At 37.4% G+C, this 17738-nt stretch overlaps 1 pseudogene; it reads right to left on the bottom strand.

The window, feature by feature from the left end:
* Positions 1 to 9434: 9434 nt before the first annotated feature.
* The window catches only part of LOC134728817 (putative uncharacterized protein FLJ45355), a 39821-nt pseudogene continuing 31517 nt past the window's right edge, over positions 9435 to 17738 (bottom strand).

Raw genomic sequence — 17738 nt, forward strand, 5'->3', positions numbered from 1 at the left:
AATGCATGCTCTTGGTGAACAAGATGAACCATAGACATTGGACAAAAAGGGCAGCAAAAGCATTATCTCTAGCCTTAAACCAAAAGAAATCTGACTCTTCCTGTGCTTCAGTGTGTAGCATTGATAGCATAGATGATTTGAAATCATCCAACTCTGAATGTAGCTCCTCAGAAAGCTTTCATTTGCCTCCAGGCAGTATGCATGCACCTTCCAAATCCTTCACTTCTTTCTCGTCAAAGGAAGAGAAAAAGTTCAGTAATTCCTTGAAAATGAATCTTCCAAAATTGTCTCTAAATGCATCACACCACATGGCAGGACCATATGTGTTGGGGAGATTGTTTCAGCCAAGATACATGACTTCCCTTGGTGCCAACCCCTGTTCTTACTAAAGATAATGGCCTTTTATTCGTATAGGAGGACTGTAATTTATGGTTCAATTCTCCAGCATATTTTTTTCTTTTTTGTACCTTTCTCACTTTTTAGAAAACTTCCAGACATACTTGAATAAGAAGAGAAGGGGCCTGTATTGCAAGGCTATTACAGAGGCGGCTAAGACTGCCAAGCAGCTGACCTCCGAAGTACAGGCTCTGAAGTAAAGGCTCCATTGACAGTTTGAAACATAAACACAGTAAGGTAGGCAAGACCATTGGAAGTCGTCATAGATTTTCAGTCTATTTAGGAATAATTTCTACTACAAACTTGGCCAAATTGGAGAGAGATTGCACTTAGTTGGCTATTTTAAGAAATACTTACCTTATAGCAAATTTTAGACTCAGAAGCTTAAACTGAACATGCAATCAAAATTTTGTCTTAAGGAAGTGAGATTTTAGCAATATTTTTTAGTTTTGAAGTCTAAAACCATTCCAAGGCATAGGAACCATAGCCTCAAATTGAAATTGAATTTTCATGAGGACTGTTAATTGTTATTTGTACCTAATACCATGTGTGTGTGTGTCTATGTAAAGTATAGGCTGTGACTATGGAACATGGACACAGGCTGCATATTGGGGATTGCTGTAAGGGCTGGTAAGGTGGGGGAATAGTGTGGATATTTAATGACTACTTGTTTTTACTTTATTTTTATTTCAGTAGCTTTAGGGGTACAATTGGTTTTTGGTTACATGGATGAACTGTATAGTGGTGAAGTCTACCACTTTATTGTGCCTGTTACCTGATTAGTGTACATCAAACTGTTGGGGTGATCAGACCCAACACCAGGTCGTGGGGGCTACGAAGTCCGGCAGAGTCAAAGAATTGAGTAAAAGACAGTTTGAGAAGTAAAGTGGGACCGGGGGCCATCGCGATTGTGGAGGCTGTGAAGGCCCCTAGCTCTGGGAGCCCACGCTATTTATTGGTAATCCAACAAAGAAACAGGGGGTGAGAATGTGGGGGTCAAAAAGGCAGGTGCATGATCTGCACCTGTGATGATTTAGCATTTACATGGAACATGTTCTGCTACTTGAGAAAATGGGAAGGCGATTGATCCAGGAGCCTAGTGTGTCCGGAATTGGTGGGTTCTTGGTCTCAGTAACTTCAAGAATGAAGCCATGGACCCTCGCGGTGAGTGTTACAGTTCTTAAAGATGGTGTGTCCGGAGTTTCTTCCTTCTGGTGGGTTTGTGGTCTCGCTGACTTCAGGAGTGAAGCTGCAGACCTTCGCGGTGAGTGTTACAGCTCTTAAAGACAGCACGTCTGGAGTTGTTCATTCCTTCCGGTGGGTTCGTGGTCTTGCTGGCCTCAGGAGTGAAGCTGCAGACCTTCGCGGTGAGTGTTACAGTTCATAAACATGGCATGTCTGGAGTTGTTAGTTTCTCCCATCCGGAGTTGTTCATTCCTCCTGGTGGGTTCTTGGTCTTGCTGGCTTCAGGAGTGAAGCTGCAGACCTTCGCAGTGAGTGTTATAGCTCATAAAGGCAACCGGACCTAAAGAATGAGCAGCAGCAAGATTTATTTTGAAGAGTGAAAGAACAAAGGTTCCACAGCGTGGAAGGGGACCGAAGTGCATTACCGCTGCTAGCTGGGGTGGTCTGCTTTTATTCCCTTATTTGACCCCACCCACAGCCTGCTGATTGACCCATTTTACAGAGAGCTGATTGGTCCATTTTACAGAGAGCTGATTGGTCCATTTTGACAGAGAGCTGATTGGTGTGTTTACAATCCTTTAGCTAGACGCAAAAGTTCTCCAAGTCCCCACCCGATTAGCTAGACACAGAGCACTGATTGGTGCGTTTACAAACCTTTAGCTAGACACAGAGTGCTGGTTGGTGCATTTACACTTTAGCTAGACAGAAAAGCTCTCCAAGTCCCCACTCATCCCAGAAGCCCAGCTGGCTTCACGTCTTACTGGCACTTGCCACGGGACTTTGCAGCACCTAGCCCAGGCACTCTGGTGCTCAGAGGGAGCTCCTCCCAGACAATCAATAGGAAAAGAGGGCAAATGAGAAAGAGATGGAGACCCACCATCTTGGCCAACGACCCTGCGAAGAGGGAACGGCGGTTCACGCATGGGACCCAGCCTCCCATCAAGCCCAGCAGGCGCCAGCTGACTGTGCCTAGTGTGGGGCCTGCCAAGCCTGCGCCCACCCAGAACCCTCACAGGCCCACCCTGTGAGCGCTGTGTGCAGCCCTGGCTCCCACCCGCACCTCTCTTTTCACACTTCCCCGTGAGCAGAGGGAGCGAGCTCCAGCCTCAGCCAGCCCCATAGAGGGGCCCTCATAGCGCAGTGGCTGGCTGAAGGGCTCCTCGAGTGTGGCTAGAGCAGACACTGAAGCCGAGGAGGCACCGAGAGTGAGCGAGGGCTGCTAGCACATTGTCACCTCTCATTAGGAGGGCCAGAAGCAAGGAGCCAGCAAGTCTAGACAGATTCCAGAAGATACTATGCAAGCCCTGCCTCAGCTTTCTTCCCAAAGCTCAGGTTTTTCCCAGCATCAAACCCAATATGTGGTTTTTCAGTTCTCATTCCCTACAACCTTACTCCCTTCTGAGTCTCCAGTAACCTTTATACCAGTCTATATGTCCTTGTGTACCCATAACTTAACTCCCACTTCTGAGTGAACATGCTGAATCTAGTTTTTGATTCGAGTTTCTTCATTTATAATTATGGCCTCAAGTTCCATCCAAGTTGCACAAAAGACAATATTTCATTCTTTTTTATGGCTGGACAGTATTTCGTGGTGTGTGTGTGTGTGTGTGTGTGTGTGTGTGTGTATACACACACCACATGTTATTTATCCACTCATTGGTTGATGAGCACTTAGGTTGATTCCGTATCTTTGCAATTATGAATCATGCTGTGATAAACACACATATGCTGGTGGTGTCTTTTTGATACAGTGACTTCTTTTCCTTTGGGTAGATAATAGTAGGATTGCTGGATCAAATGGTAGGTCTACTTTTAGTTCTTTGAGAAATTTCCATACGGTTTTCCATAGAGGTTGTGCTAATTTACATTCCCACAAACTGCGTGTAAGCATTCCTTTTTCATCACATCAACGCTAACATCTATTGTTTTTTAACTTTTTAGTAATGGCCATTCTAGTTGGGGTAAGGTGGTATTTTACCGCCTTAATTTGCATTTCCCTGATGATTATTGATGTTGAGGAGTTTTTCATGTTTCTTGGCAATTTGTATATCTTCTTTTGAGGAATCTCTAGCCATGTTCCTTGCCCACTTTTAAATGGGATTATTTTGTTTTTCTCTTACTGATTTGTTTGAGTTCCTTATAAATTGTGGATATTTGTCCTTTGTTGGATGCATTGTTTACAAACATTTTCTCCCATTCTGTGGGTTTTCTGTTTACTCTGATGAGTTTTTTCTTTTTCTTTTCTTTTCTTTTTTTCTTTTCTTTTTTTTTCTATGCAAAAGCTTTTGTTTAATAGGTCCCATTTACTTATTTTTATTTTTGTTGCATTTGCTTTTGGGGTCTTAGTCATAAATTCTTTGCCTAGGCCAATGTCCAGAAGAGTTTTTCCTAGGTTTTCATCTAGAATTTTTATGGTTTTAGATCCTAAATTTAGATCTTTAACCTATCTTGAGTTAATTTTTTATGTAGTGAGAGATAAAGATCCAGTTTCATTCTTCTATATGTGGCTATCCAATTTTCCCAGCACTGTTTATTGAATACAGTATCCTTTTCCCAGGTTATATTATTGTATGCTTTGCCAAAGATCAGCTGGTTGTAGGTATTTGGCTTTATTTATGGGTTCTCTATTATGTTCCATGGGAAGTATGGTCATTTTCACAATATTGATTCCTCCAATTTATGAGCATGGGATGTATTTCCATATGTTTGTGTCATCTATGATTTCTTTCAGCAGTGTTTTAAAGTTCTCCTTATAGAGATTGTTCATCTCCTTAGTTAAGTATATTCCTAGGTGTTTAATTTTTTTCTAAATATTGTAAAAGGGATTGAGTACTTGATTTGAATCTCAGCTGTGTCATTTTTGGTGTATAGCAGTGCTGCTGATTTGTGTACATTGATCTTGTAACCAGATACTTTCCTGATATCATTGATCAGATCTAGTAGTCTCTTGGAGGAATCTTTAGGGTTACAAGATCATATCATCAGCCGAGTTTGACTTTCTCTTTCCCAATTCTGAAGTCCTTTATTTATTTATTTTTCCTGATTACTCTGGCTAGGACTTCCAGTACTATGTTGAATAGAAGTGGTGAAAGTGGGCATCCTTGTCTTGTTCTGGTTCTTAGGGGGAATTCATTCAAATTTTCTATGTTCACTATAATGTAGGCTGCGAGTTTTTCATAAATGGATTTTATTATCTTGAAGTGTGTTCCTTCTGTGCCTAGTTTTTTGAGGATTTTTATCATAAAACAATGCAGGATTTTATTGATTGCTTTTTCTGCATCTACTGAAGTGATCATATGGTTTTTGGTTTTAATTCTGTTTGTGTAATGAATTTCATTTATTGTCTTGTGTATATTGAATCATCCATGCATCCCTGGAATGAAACCTACTTGATTATGAAGAATCATTTTTTTGATGTGCTGCTGGATTCAGTTAACTAGTATTTTGTTGAGGATTTTTATATCTATATTTATCAAGGATATTGGTTTGTAGTTTTCTTTTTTTGTTATCTCCTTTCCTGGCTTAGTAACAAGGTGATACTGGCTTCGTATAATGAGTTAGGGAGGATTCCATCCTTTTCAATCTTTTGGAATAGTTTCAGTAGAATTGGTACCAGTTCTTCTTTGAATGTCTGGTAGAATTTGACTGTGAACCCATCTGGCCCTGGGCTTTTTGTGTGTGTGTTGGCAGCTTTTTTTTTTAAATTACTGATTTGCTCTCACTGCTTGTTATTGGTCTGTTCAGGATTTCTATTTCTTTCTGATTCCAGCTAAAGAAGTCCTAAATTTATCCATTTCTGCTAGATTTTCCAGTTTTGCATAGAGGTGTTTATGTATAATCGAATGACCTTTTGTATTTCTGTGGTGTCAATTGTAATGTCTCCATTTTTATTTCTCATTGAGCTTATTTGAATATTTCTTCTATTCTTTGTTTACCTAGCTAGTGGTCTATCAATTTTGTTTATCCTTTCAAAGAACCAGCTTTTTGTTTCATTGATCTTTTGTATTTTTTGTTTCAATTTCATTTAGTTCTGCTGTTGTCTTTGATATTTATTTTCTTCTGCTAGCTTTGAATTTGGTTTGTTCTTCTTTCTCTAGTTCCTTGAGGTGTGACATTTGCTTGTCAGTTTGTGATCTTCCAGACTTTTTGATGTAGGCATTCAGTGCTGTAAACTTTCCTCTTAGCACTGCTTTTATTGTATCCCATAGGCTTCATAACTTGTGTCACTAGTATCATTCATTTTGAGAATTTTAAAAATTTCTATATTGGTTTTATTTTTAATCCAGAAATAATTTAGGAGCAGATTGTTTAATTTCCATGTACATGTATAGTTTTGAGGATTTCTTTTGGAATTGATTTCTAATTTTATTCCGCTCTGCTCTGAGAAGATACTGGCTGTGATTTCAATTTTTAAAAATTTATTAAAACTTGTTTTGCAACCCATCGTATGATCTATCTTGGAGAATGTCCTATGTGCTGGTAAGAAGAATGTATAGTTCACAGTTCTTGCGTAAAGTGTTCTGTAGGTATCTGTTAGGTTCCATTTGTTCTAGAGTGCAGTTTAAGTTCAGTATGTCTTTGTTGACTTTTTGCCTTGATGATTTGTCTAGTGCTGTCAGTGGAGTGTTGAAGTGCTCCGCTATGACTGTGTTGCTGTCTATCTCTTTTCTTAGGCTTAGTAGTAATAGCTTTATGAATCTAGGAGATCTACAGTTAGGTGCATATATAGTTAGGATTATTATATATTTGTGTTGAATTGATCCTTTTATTATTATATGACTTTCTTTGTCTTTTTTTTTTCTTAAAAATTATTGTTGCTTTAAAGTCTGTTTTATCTAAGAATAGCAATTTCTGTCACTTTGGTTTACATTTGCATGAAATATCTTTTTCCACCCCTTTATCTTGAGTCTGTAAGGATCCTTTATATGTTAGATGTGTCTCCTGAAGATAGCAGATATTTGGTATGTGATTCTTAAAAATCCAATCTGCCAATTTGTATCTTTTAAATTGAACATTTAGGCCATTTATGTTCAATGTTAATATTAAGATGTGAGGTAATGTTCCAGTGATCACGTTGATTGTTACCTAGTGACTTTGTTTCCTTCATTGTGTTATTGTTTTACAGGCCATTTGAATTTTATGCTTCCAGTGGTTCCATTCTGTTGTGTTCCAACCTTTTGTTTCAAGATATATAATTCCTTTTAATGTTTATTGTAGGGCTAGTCTGGTATTGATAAATTCCCTCAGCCTTTGTTTGAGAAAGGCTGTTTCTTCATCATTTATGACACTTAATTTTGCTGGATACAAAATTCTTGGCTGACAATTATTTTGTTTATGGAGACTAAAGATAGGACCCCACTTCCTTCTGGCCGGTAAGTTTCCTGTTGAGAAATCTGTTAGTAGTCTGATAGATTTTCTTTTAGAGGTTACCTGATGTTTTTGTCTCACTGCTCCTAAAATTATTTTCTTTACATTGACTCCAGATAGCCTGATGATTATATGCCTTGGTGATTTCTCTCTTTTTTTGCAATGAATTTCCCAGGAATTATTTGAGCTGCTTCTATTTGGATGTCTAAATCACTAGCAAGACCCAGTAAATTTTACTCAATTATTATTTTAAATAGGATTTCCAAACTTTTTGTATTTTCTTCTCTCTCAGGAACATGTATAATTCTTAGGTCTGGCCAGTTTACATAATTTCATATTTTTTGGAGACTTCATTCACTTATTTTCATTATTTTTTTTTATTTTTGTCTGGTTGGGTTAATTCAAAAGCCTCGTCTTTGAGCTCTGAAATACTTTCTTCTACTTGGTTTAGTTTGTTGTTAAAACTTTCCACATCATTTCATAGTTTCCTAAATGTGTCTTTCATTTCCAGAAGTTCTGTTTCTTTTTCTCTGAAATATCTATCTCTTTAGAAAATTTTTCATTCATATCCTGAATTGTTTTAAATATTTTTAATGTTGACTTTCACCTTTCTTTCTATCTCCCTAAGTAATAACCTTTTGAATTCTTTATCTGGCATTTTAAATATTTCATATTTATTTGGATCAACTGCTGGAGAGTCCAGAAAGATAATTCTGGTAATATGAAAAAACAGGGTTCTATAACACCCCCTGAAGATCACACTAACTCACCAGCAATGGATGCACTATGCTTCACAAATATGCTAAAGGATTAATTGACAGTGACAAAACCAACATGTTAAAAATAGATGCGGTGGCTCACGCCTGTAATCCCAGCACTTTGGGAGGCCAAGGTGGGTGGATAACGAAGTCAAGAGATCAAGACCATCCTGGCCTCATGGTAAAACCCTGTCTCTACTAAAAATACAAAAATTAGCTGGGTGTGGTGGCACATGCCTGTAGTCCCAGCCACTTGGGAGGCTGAGGCAGGAGAATTGCTTGAACCCAGGAGGTGGAGGCTGCAGTGAGCCAAGATCATGACACTGCACTCCAGCTTGGCAACAGAGCAAGACTCCATCTCAATAAATAAATAAATAAATAAAATACACTATTGTTTATTTAAACATACATAAATACAACCAATTCTATAATGACACATAAAATACTTAACTTCTATGTGTATTCTCAGTAAGAAGGGTGAAGAACTCTTTCCTCTGTTAACATAGGCTCTGGCTTGGAGTAGGGAGGACAGTGGGATGCTAAAGAGAATACCTGAGTTAGATTATTAGGATCTGATATGCAGGGTAGGTTTCATTGTAACAATTTCTCGTGTTTTTTTGTTCATCTGAGAATACCTTGATTTTCCTTCCAGTCCTGAAAAATATTCTGCTGGCTATAGAATTCTGGATTGGTAGTTTATTTTTTTTCAGTTCTTAGAAAATGTGTCACTTCCTTCTAACCTCTGTGGTTTCTGATAAGAAACCCATTGTAATTCAAATTATTTTTCCCTAGAGATAAAGTGTAGTTTCTCTCTCACTGCTTTCAAGATTTGTCTTTGTCTTTATTTTCCAAAGTTTGAGCATTATGTGTTTTGCTGTGGTTTCTTTGAGTCATACTGTTGTCATTCATCCAGCTTCTTGATTATAAAGGTTTATTTCTTTTGCCAAATTTGGAAATATTTTTCACATATTTCTTTAAGTTTTTAGCTCCACACTCCTTATTCTCTTCCCCTGGAACTCTGATGACACAAATGTTAGCTAGTTTCTTTTTGTCCCACAAGTCCCTCTGACTGTGTTTATATTTTTAGTCTATTTTCTCTCTGTTGCTCACATTTGACAATTTATATTTTCTATCTTCAAGTCCATTGATTGTTTCATTTTCCCTCTCCATTTTGTTGTTGAACACATCCATTTATATTTAAAAAAAATCAGTCATATTTTTCAATTCTTAAATTTCTATCTAATATTCTTTTTATCTTCTCTCTCTTTGCTGAGATGTATTTTTTATTTCTGAGTCTTTGTATTTTTTAATTGGCCCAAGCATGTTCATAATTGCTAATTGAAGCAGTTTTATGATGGTTGCTGTAAAGTCTTTGTCAGTTAATCCTAATATCTCTCTCATCAGTGTTGACTTCTATTAATATTTTCTTCATTCACTTCGAGAATTTTCTAATTCTTAAAGTAATCAGTGACGTTTGTTTGAAACTTGGAAGCTTCTGTTATTATGTATGAGACTCTGGATCTTACTTATATCTTTGTTTTAGCTGACTTCTTTGACGCCACTCTCTCGGGACAGTTGGAGAGGGGGATTCAGTGCTGTTGCTTTGTAAGTGCTGTTAGGTGAGAGTGGAAATCTAGGCTCCCTACTCAGCCTAATAACACCTGGAGAAGGAGCTTCTCATTACTGCTGGGCAGAGATGGGAATTCTGGCTCCCCAGGTGAAATCTACTCATACTTTTCTGGCTAAGATGGCTAGGAGTGCCTCTTTACTGCTCCCACATTCCTCTACTGACACTGTGGAGAGAGTGACCTCATTTGCTCCAGGAGGTGGTGAGAATACTGACTCTCCACTAACCCCTTCAGGCACCACCCTCTGCAGATAGAGGAGGGGACACCTTATTATTACTATTAATAGATGGGAGTAGATAGTCAGATTCCTGTCTCTGACTTTGTTGATGAGGAAGGGGATAAGACCACCATTCTTCTTATGATGTTTGGCTTGAGTCAGGCAGTTATTACTGAAGGTGTCTTGCTAGGCTGCCCATTCTGGTTTGTTGTTGTTGTTGTTCTTGTTGTTTTGTTTGTTTAGGAAGAGTAAGATTTTTCTGTGGCTTTTATTTTATTTTATTTTTCCTGTATCTGTTGGATTGCCAGCTTCTTCAGCTCCAAGTCTGGGATACACGTGGTGAAAAAAGAAAACCCAAGGAACTTGCCATCATGGTGTTCCTTGGGTCCTTATGTTCCCAGCTGCTAGCTGTTCTGCCTTTTTTCTTTGTTTGTTTTTCCTATTTATCAGGCTTGCTCTCTTTGCTTTTATATAACAATGCCAGGGTTTTTAGTTGTACATTGTGGAGGAATAGGGAACTTTTTGCCTACTCCGTTTTCCCACATGACAGAATTGAGCAAATAGATTTTGAGAAAAGAATTTGAGTTTATTAATGGAAAAGCAGAAGGCTGAAAAGTTACTTACAGTCTGCACATCAACTGAAACTCTGTGCAGAGATTGGTAATCACCCATATTCATTTTCACTCAGAATTATCAAGAAACAGACTGAAAGCCATATATTAAATCACAGTAACAATTATCTGACCAGTTTCTTTAAGAGGAATTTGTTAAATAGTCTTTGTCAGCAATTCCTACCAATAGAACAGGTTTTCATTGGATTCTGCTTAAATAATCCAAATCAAGTTGTAACCTGAAAAAGTCTTTTAAGATATCTTTAATCTTTCATTGATATAGGTAATAATAAACCTCTTAATATGTCATAAGTGTTAAATAGGCATTTAGTTGCTTTACTGAAGATCTTCTATGTAGGTAACATTGCCTTTTAAGTAATAGTTTTAAAGGCAGCTTGAGTTTATTTTATTTCCTCTTATTTCTTTCAAAGGGTAAATAGTTCCAGCCCTAGAATAGAAATGCATAATCTCTTGGGACTCCTCAGATGAGTAGCCAAATGGAGAACTGCTTGGCTACATACAATTTAACATATTTTCAAGCGAAATCATACATATCCAAATGTGGGTTCTGGCAGTTTGGGATATCATGTCACTATGAGGAATTCCCAAAGGCACTCTGAAACGCTCATGGAATTACTGTGTTACAGCAGTCAACATAGTAGGCATAGTTTCTCTATAGTCATAACAAAGTATGATCTGTGTAATATACTTTGTGTAGTAAGTAATACAAGTGTAATATAAGACAGAAGACTAATTTTGCTTAATTTTTAAGTGTACCATATGTGATAAAATATGGCCAAATTGTAATTATTTTCATGAAAATATAGATAAATTCCAGCATTTAAAAAGCCTGTAATTTGTTGTGAACTTTGAAGCTATGCATGTGATGTGTTCTAGTTTATTATATATAATCAATTATGGAAAAGTTAAAAAATAACCAAATATTCTAGGAAATAATTGTCTTTTTGGGAAGAAACCAGTCATCCAAAAAAAATTTCCAAGAAATATGTTCTGCCATGTTAAGCTAAGCATTTGCATTGTTTAATTCAGGAGTTGAAATCCCAGGTTCATGGAACCAGATTCTATCTGTTGTTGCACCTTAATCTGCTACTGTATTCCACAGTTATTGATTATACCCTTATCTGACATTGTCCCTTAGAAAATGCAGCTTGTGAACACCAGATGAGAAAACATACTTGAATAACTGGAAAATCTAAATCTACTCATATTGGACCAGTAACACTAATTTTTTTTTATTTATGTCGAGAAAATTTACATAATTAAATGGAATAGCTGAGGTTTGTATAAATGTTAAATACAATGAAACACTTAACAAAGTCTCTGGTCCTAATCAGTAATGGGCATCTGCCCCCAGGACACATCCACTTGTTTAAGATTTTGCTTAAGTTCATATCCAAAAGTGTAATGCTATCCTTTTTAAAATTTTCCGATACCATTATGTATATTTTCACTTTGCCTAGTCCATTTGGCCTTAACTCACAGTTTAAATTAATATTCATTGAACACATATATTGTCTAAGACAGTGTACTATTTCTGCAAGACATATAGGGATGAAGTACACACACAGCCTGATTTCAAGAATTCCGGTAAGTGAGTCTCCAAACCCCACACCACCTTAGTGTACATTTATCTCTCATTCTAAACACAAAATGAAAGGAACCAGGAAAAATGGAAATCTGTCAGCCTAAGAGAAGAAGCTACACCACAGCTGAGTAGGTCTGGGTAAAGAAGCTGTTTTGGATTGATGAGGATGAGCCCAACTGATTCTCTTACAAGAAAGTCTAAACCACAAATCTTGTGTTAATCGTTAATCATTCTCATAGCCTCGGGGGATTCCTAACTAGGGAATCCTAAACCCCTAACTAAATACTTTCTTAGACTGAAATGTTGAGCCCTGAATGGGTAATGCCAGTAGGCTTGAGAATCTATTTGTTGCCATGACCCATTACCAAGGGAATAATTGTGCAAGGGAGAATCACAAACATAGCTTGGAAGGAAAAAGGAGAAAAAGATAAAGAGAAAGGACACAAGTTATGGCCTTAGCTTGACTATATTTTCCCTCAGGGGAAATGTTCTTGGTGGTGTGAAATCTTAGAAATATTAAGTTCTCCCCATGGCTTCTTCTCAACAAGCTCAACAAACATGTAACTTTCCTCTTCTACCTGTGACCACAGCAAATTTCTCTATCAACTCTAGGGGTAAATTGCAGTCACATTTATTTATATTCCCAACAAATGCCTTAAGTACTTATCTGCCTCGTTGACTGATAACTTCCAGAAATTTTTAGAAATGCTAGATTTTTTTTTTCCCTATTCAAACTAGTGTGTGCCTTGTTTTCACACACTGAAGCAGAGTGAGAACTCTGGTATGATTAATCTGTCATTGCCACTGTATTTGCCAGCAGTTCCATTGTGAAAGAGTGGTTCTACACAATTTGACAGTTAATAACTATGCCCTGCTCTCATGAACCTTGGCTGATCTAGGACTGCATGTGTGCAGCCAAAAGTGCTGGATGTACCTTAAGTTCTAGTTCTGAAGTGAGATCTTTCTGTGCACACATGTAGCCATTTCTCAGAAGAGCTCAGGACTGACAGCAATGTCTGCTGCTTCTCAGGGCCCCAGCACTATCTCTTGTCCTTTATGGAGCCACATATAGATGTTAGCCTTTTTCTTTTAAACCAAATGTTGCAAACAATGGCCTATTGCCCAAATATGGTCAGGAAATATTTTTAGTTTGAAATGCACCATGTCGCTATTGCTGTTCCCTTTAGATAATTTGAATCCCTTAGGTAAGATTATATACACTTCTGATGACCGCAGTTATAATTTCTCCTTATGGCCTTGATGTCTGCTCTGGGTTTAATTATGTTAACTCTCTGGCCTCTGCAGGCATTTGATTGTGTGACCCCTGCTTTTAACCTTCGAAATGCAAAGAAAACACTGTATACCTTATTTTCCTCCAAAATGTGGCTGCTGACCCAGCCTCCAGAAGTAGGTCATTTTCAATGATTTATCCTTCCATGGGATAACAGATTGCAATGTATCTATACCTGTGCTCCTAAGACCAGTAAAAAATACCATGTTATTTATGCCATCTTTCTAAAAGCAGTGAGTCCAAGGAGATTCTCTGCCATATTTTTACAGGAAAGACAATGAAGCAAATTTAATCACCATTATGTCATAATATGCATGTTATAAATATAGAGGGGAAAAACCACATTGTAATCTATGTTACTATTACTTTTTCTGTGGCTTATAAATTCTTGGTGGTTAAAGTAAATTATGTGTGTTTTACTGCATGATTTTTGGTATAACATATTGGGTATATGGTGTCTTACTTAGGGTTGTTTGATAACCAGTACAATGATATTGTTATTTATAATTGTCACTATTCTAAATTTTATTACCTAAGTTGTAGAACAAAGGTTAAAATATTGCTATATTAGAGAAATAAAAATAATTGTAAACTGTGAATTAAGGAGAACTCTCTTTTCTCTATGATAGGAATATCAAATAGAGGCTGATTTTGGAGGAGACTCTTTATTCATTCTGTCCAACTAGAAAGGAGATTTTGGATTATTGTCAGAATCAGAGTACTCTAGATGCCTCTACTTACAAATTCCCTTGAAGTCTGTACCCATATAGTTTACAGTTTATTTTTTGTGTGAGTACATATTAGGTGTATATGTTTTTGGGGTACATGAGATGTTTTGATACAGGCATGCAACGTGAAATCAGTACATCGTGGAGAATGGAATATCTATCCCCTCAAGCATTTATCCTTTGAGTTACAAACAATCCAATTACATTTTTTAAGTTACTCAAAAATATACCCTTAAGTTATAATTGACCATGGTCACCTTATTGTCCTTTAAAATAGGATATCTTATTCATTTTTTTGTACCCATTAACCAAGTCTGACTCCCCCGCCTGCTTTTTTTTTTTTTCTTTGAGATGGAGTCTTGCTCTGTCACCCAGGCTAAAGTGCAGTGGCATGATCTCAACTCATTGCAACATCCACCTCCCTGGTTCAAGCAATTCTCCTGCCTCAGCCTCCGGAGTAGCTGGGATTACAGGTGTGCACCACCACACCTGGCTAATTTTTGTATTTTTAGTACAGACGGGGTTTCGCCCTGTTGGCCAGGCCGGTCTGGAACTCCAGGCTGGTCTGACCTCAAGTGATCCACCTGCCTCGGCCTCCGAAATTGTTGGGATTACAGCCCACTCCCTCTTAACCCTCCACTAACCTTCCTAGCCTCGGATAGTCATCCTTCTACTCTCTATGTCCATGAGTTCAATTGATTTGATTTTTAGATCCCACAAATAAGTGAGAACATGAGATGTTTGTCTTTGTGTGCCTGGCTTATTTCACTTAGTATAATGATCTCCAGTTCTACCCATGTTATTGTCTGTTTTTTGGATATAATCCATTTTAACTGGGGTGAGATAATATCTCATTGTAGTTTTGATTTGCATTTCTCTGATCAATGATGTTGAGCCCCTTTTCTTATTCCAGTTTGCCATTTGTATGTCTTCTTTTGAGAAATGTCTATTTGAATCATTAGCCCATCTTTTCATCACATTGTTAGCTTGTTTTCTGTAGACTTGTTTGAGCTCCTTATATATTCTCATTGTTAATCTCTTGTCAGAGGGGTAGTGTATTAGTCTGTTCTTGCTTTGCTATAAAGAACTACCTTAGACTGGGTAATTTATAAAGAAAAGAGCTTTAATTGGCTCATAGTTCTGCAGGCTGTACAGGCAGCATGGCTAGGAAAGCCTCAGGAAACTTATGGTCATGATAGAAGGCAAAGAGGAAGGAATCATAACTTCCATGGCGGGAGCAGGAGGAAGAGAGTAAATGGGGAGATGCCACACACTTTTAAACAACTAGATCGTGTGAGAACTCACTATTGTGAGAATAGCAAGGGGGCAATCCACCCCCATGATTCAGTCACCTCCAACGAGGCCCACTTCCAATACTGGGGATTACAGTTCGACATGAGATTAGGGCAAGGACACAAATTCAAACCGTAACAGATAATTTGCACATATTTTCTCCCATTCGGTGCATTGTCTCTTTGCTTTGTTGATTGTATCCTTTTCTCTGCAGAAGCTTTTTAACTTGATATGATCCCATTTGTCCGTGTTTACTTTGGTTGCCTGTGCTTGTGGGGTAATGCTGTTCAGGAAGTCTTTGCCCAGACCAATGTCTTGGAGATTTTCCCCAGTGTTTTCTCGTAGTAGTTTCATAGTTCAAGGTCTTAGATTTCGGTCTTTAATCCACTTTGATTTGTTTTTTATATATGGCAAGAGATAGGGGTCTCATTTCCTTCTTTTGCATATGGATATAGAGTTTTCCCAGCACCATTTATTGAAGAGACTGTTTTTTCTCCAGCGTATGTCCTTGGTACCTTTGTCAAAAATTCACACACCTACAGTGAAAAGACCAGATTTGTTTCTGGTTCTTTATTCTGTTCCATTGGTTTTTGTGTCTGCTTTCATGCCAGTACCATGCTGTTTTTGTTACTATAGCTCTGTAGTATATTTCGAAGTCAGGTAATGTGATTCCTCCAGTTGTGTTCTTTTTGCTTAGGATAGCTTTGGCTATTCTGGGTCTTTTGTGGTTCCATATAAATTTTAGGATTGTTTTTTCTGTTTCTGTGAAGAATGACATTGGTATTTTAATAGGGATTACATTGAATCTGTAGATTGCCTTGGTTATTAAGGATATTTTAACAATATTGATTCTCCCAATCCATGAACACGGAATATTTTTCCATTTTTTGGTGTCCTCTTCAATTTCTTCAGCATTTTATGGTGTTCATTATAGACATTTTTCACTTCTTAGGTTAATTCCTAGGTATTTAATTTTATGTGTGGCTATTGTAAATGGGATTTTGAAAATTTTCTTTTTCACATTGTTCACTGTTGGCATATAGAAATGTTACTGATTTTTGTATGTTGATTTTGTGTCCTGCAACTTTGTTAGTTCTAGTAATTTTCTTGTGGAATCTTTTGTGTTTTCTAAACATAAGATCATATCACCTGCAAACAAGGATAACTGACTTCCTCCTTTCCGCTTTGAATGTTCTATCTTTTTCTTGCCTGATTTCTCTGGCTAGGATTTCCAGTACTGAGATAAATAACAGTGATGACAGTGGGCATCCTTGTTGTGTTCCTGATCTTAGAGGAAAAGTTTTTAGTTTGTCCCCATTCAGTGGGATACTAGCTGTGAGTCTGTTACATGTGGATTTTATTATATTAAAATGTGTTACTTCTAACCCCAGTTTTTGAGGGTTTTTATCATGAAGGGATGTTGAATTTTATCAACTGTTTTTCAGCATCAATTTAAATGCTCATATGGGTTTTGGTCCTTAGTACTGTTGATACGATGTATCACACACATGATTGATTTGTGTGTGTTGAACCATCCTTGCATCCTAGGGGTAAATCCCTCTTGATCGTGATGAATGATCTTTCTAATATATTGCTGAATTTGGTTTGCCAGCATTTTGTTTTATGATTTTTGCATTAGTATTCATCAGATATATTGGCCTGAAGTTTCCTTTTTTTGATATGTCTTTGTCTGGTTTTGGTATCAGGGTAATACTGGCCTCATAGAATGAATTTGGAAGTATTCCCCCTTTTTCAGTTTTTCAGAATAGTTTGAATAGGATTGATATTTAGTTCTTCTTTACATGTTTGGTAGAATTCAGCAGTGAAGCCATTGGGTCTTGGGCTTTTCTTTACTGGGAAACTTTTTATTATGGTATCAATCTCATTATTTGTTACTGGTCTGATCAGATTTTGTATTTCTTCTTGATTCAATCTTGGTAGGTTGTATGTACGTAGGAATTTGCTCATTACTTGCAGATTTTCCAATTTATTGACTATAGTTGCTCATAGTAGCCAATAATAATCATTTGAATTTCTGCAGTATCAGTTGTAATGTCTCCTTTTTCATTTCTGATTTTATTTATTTGGGCCTTCTCTCTTTTTTAATTAGTCTGGTTGAAGGTTTGTCAATTTTCTTTGACTTTTCAAAAATACAACTTTTTTATATCAAAATAATAAGAGCTATTTATGACAAACCCACAGCCAATATCATACTGAATGGGCAAAAACTGGAAGCATTCCCTTTGAAAACTGGCACCAGACAGGGATGCCCTCTCTCACCACTCCTATTCAGCATAGTGTTGGAAGTTCTGGCCAGGGCAATCAGGCAGGAGAAAGAAATAAAGGGTATTCAATTAGGAAAAGAGGAAGTCAAATTGTCCCTGTTTGCAGATGACATGATTGTATATTTAGAAAACCCATTTACCTCAGCCCAAAATCTCCTTAAGCTGACAGGCAACTTCAGCAAAGTCTCAGGATACAAAATCAATGTGCAAAAATCACAAGCATTCTTATAAACCAATAACAGACAAACAGAGAGCCAAATCATGAGTGAACTCCCATTCACAATTGCTTCAAAGAGAATAAAATACCTAGGAATCCAATTTACAAGGGATGTGAAGGACCTCTTCAAGGAAAACTACAAACCACTGCTCAATG

Source organism: Pan paniscus, chromosome 14 (assembly GCF_029289425.2).
Source record: "Pan paniscus chromosome 14, NHGRI_mPanPan1-v2.0_pri, whole genome shotgun sequence".
In the NCBI taxonomy this organism is placed as follows: Eukaryota; Metazoa; Chordata; class Mammalia; order Primates; family Hominidae; genus Pan; species Pan paniscus.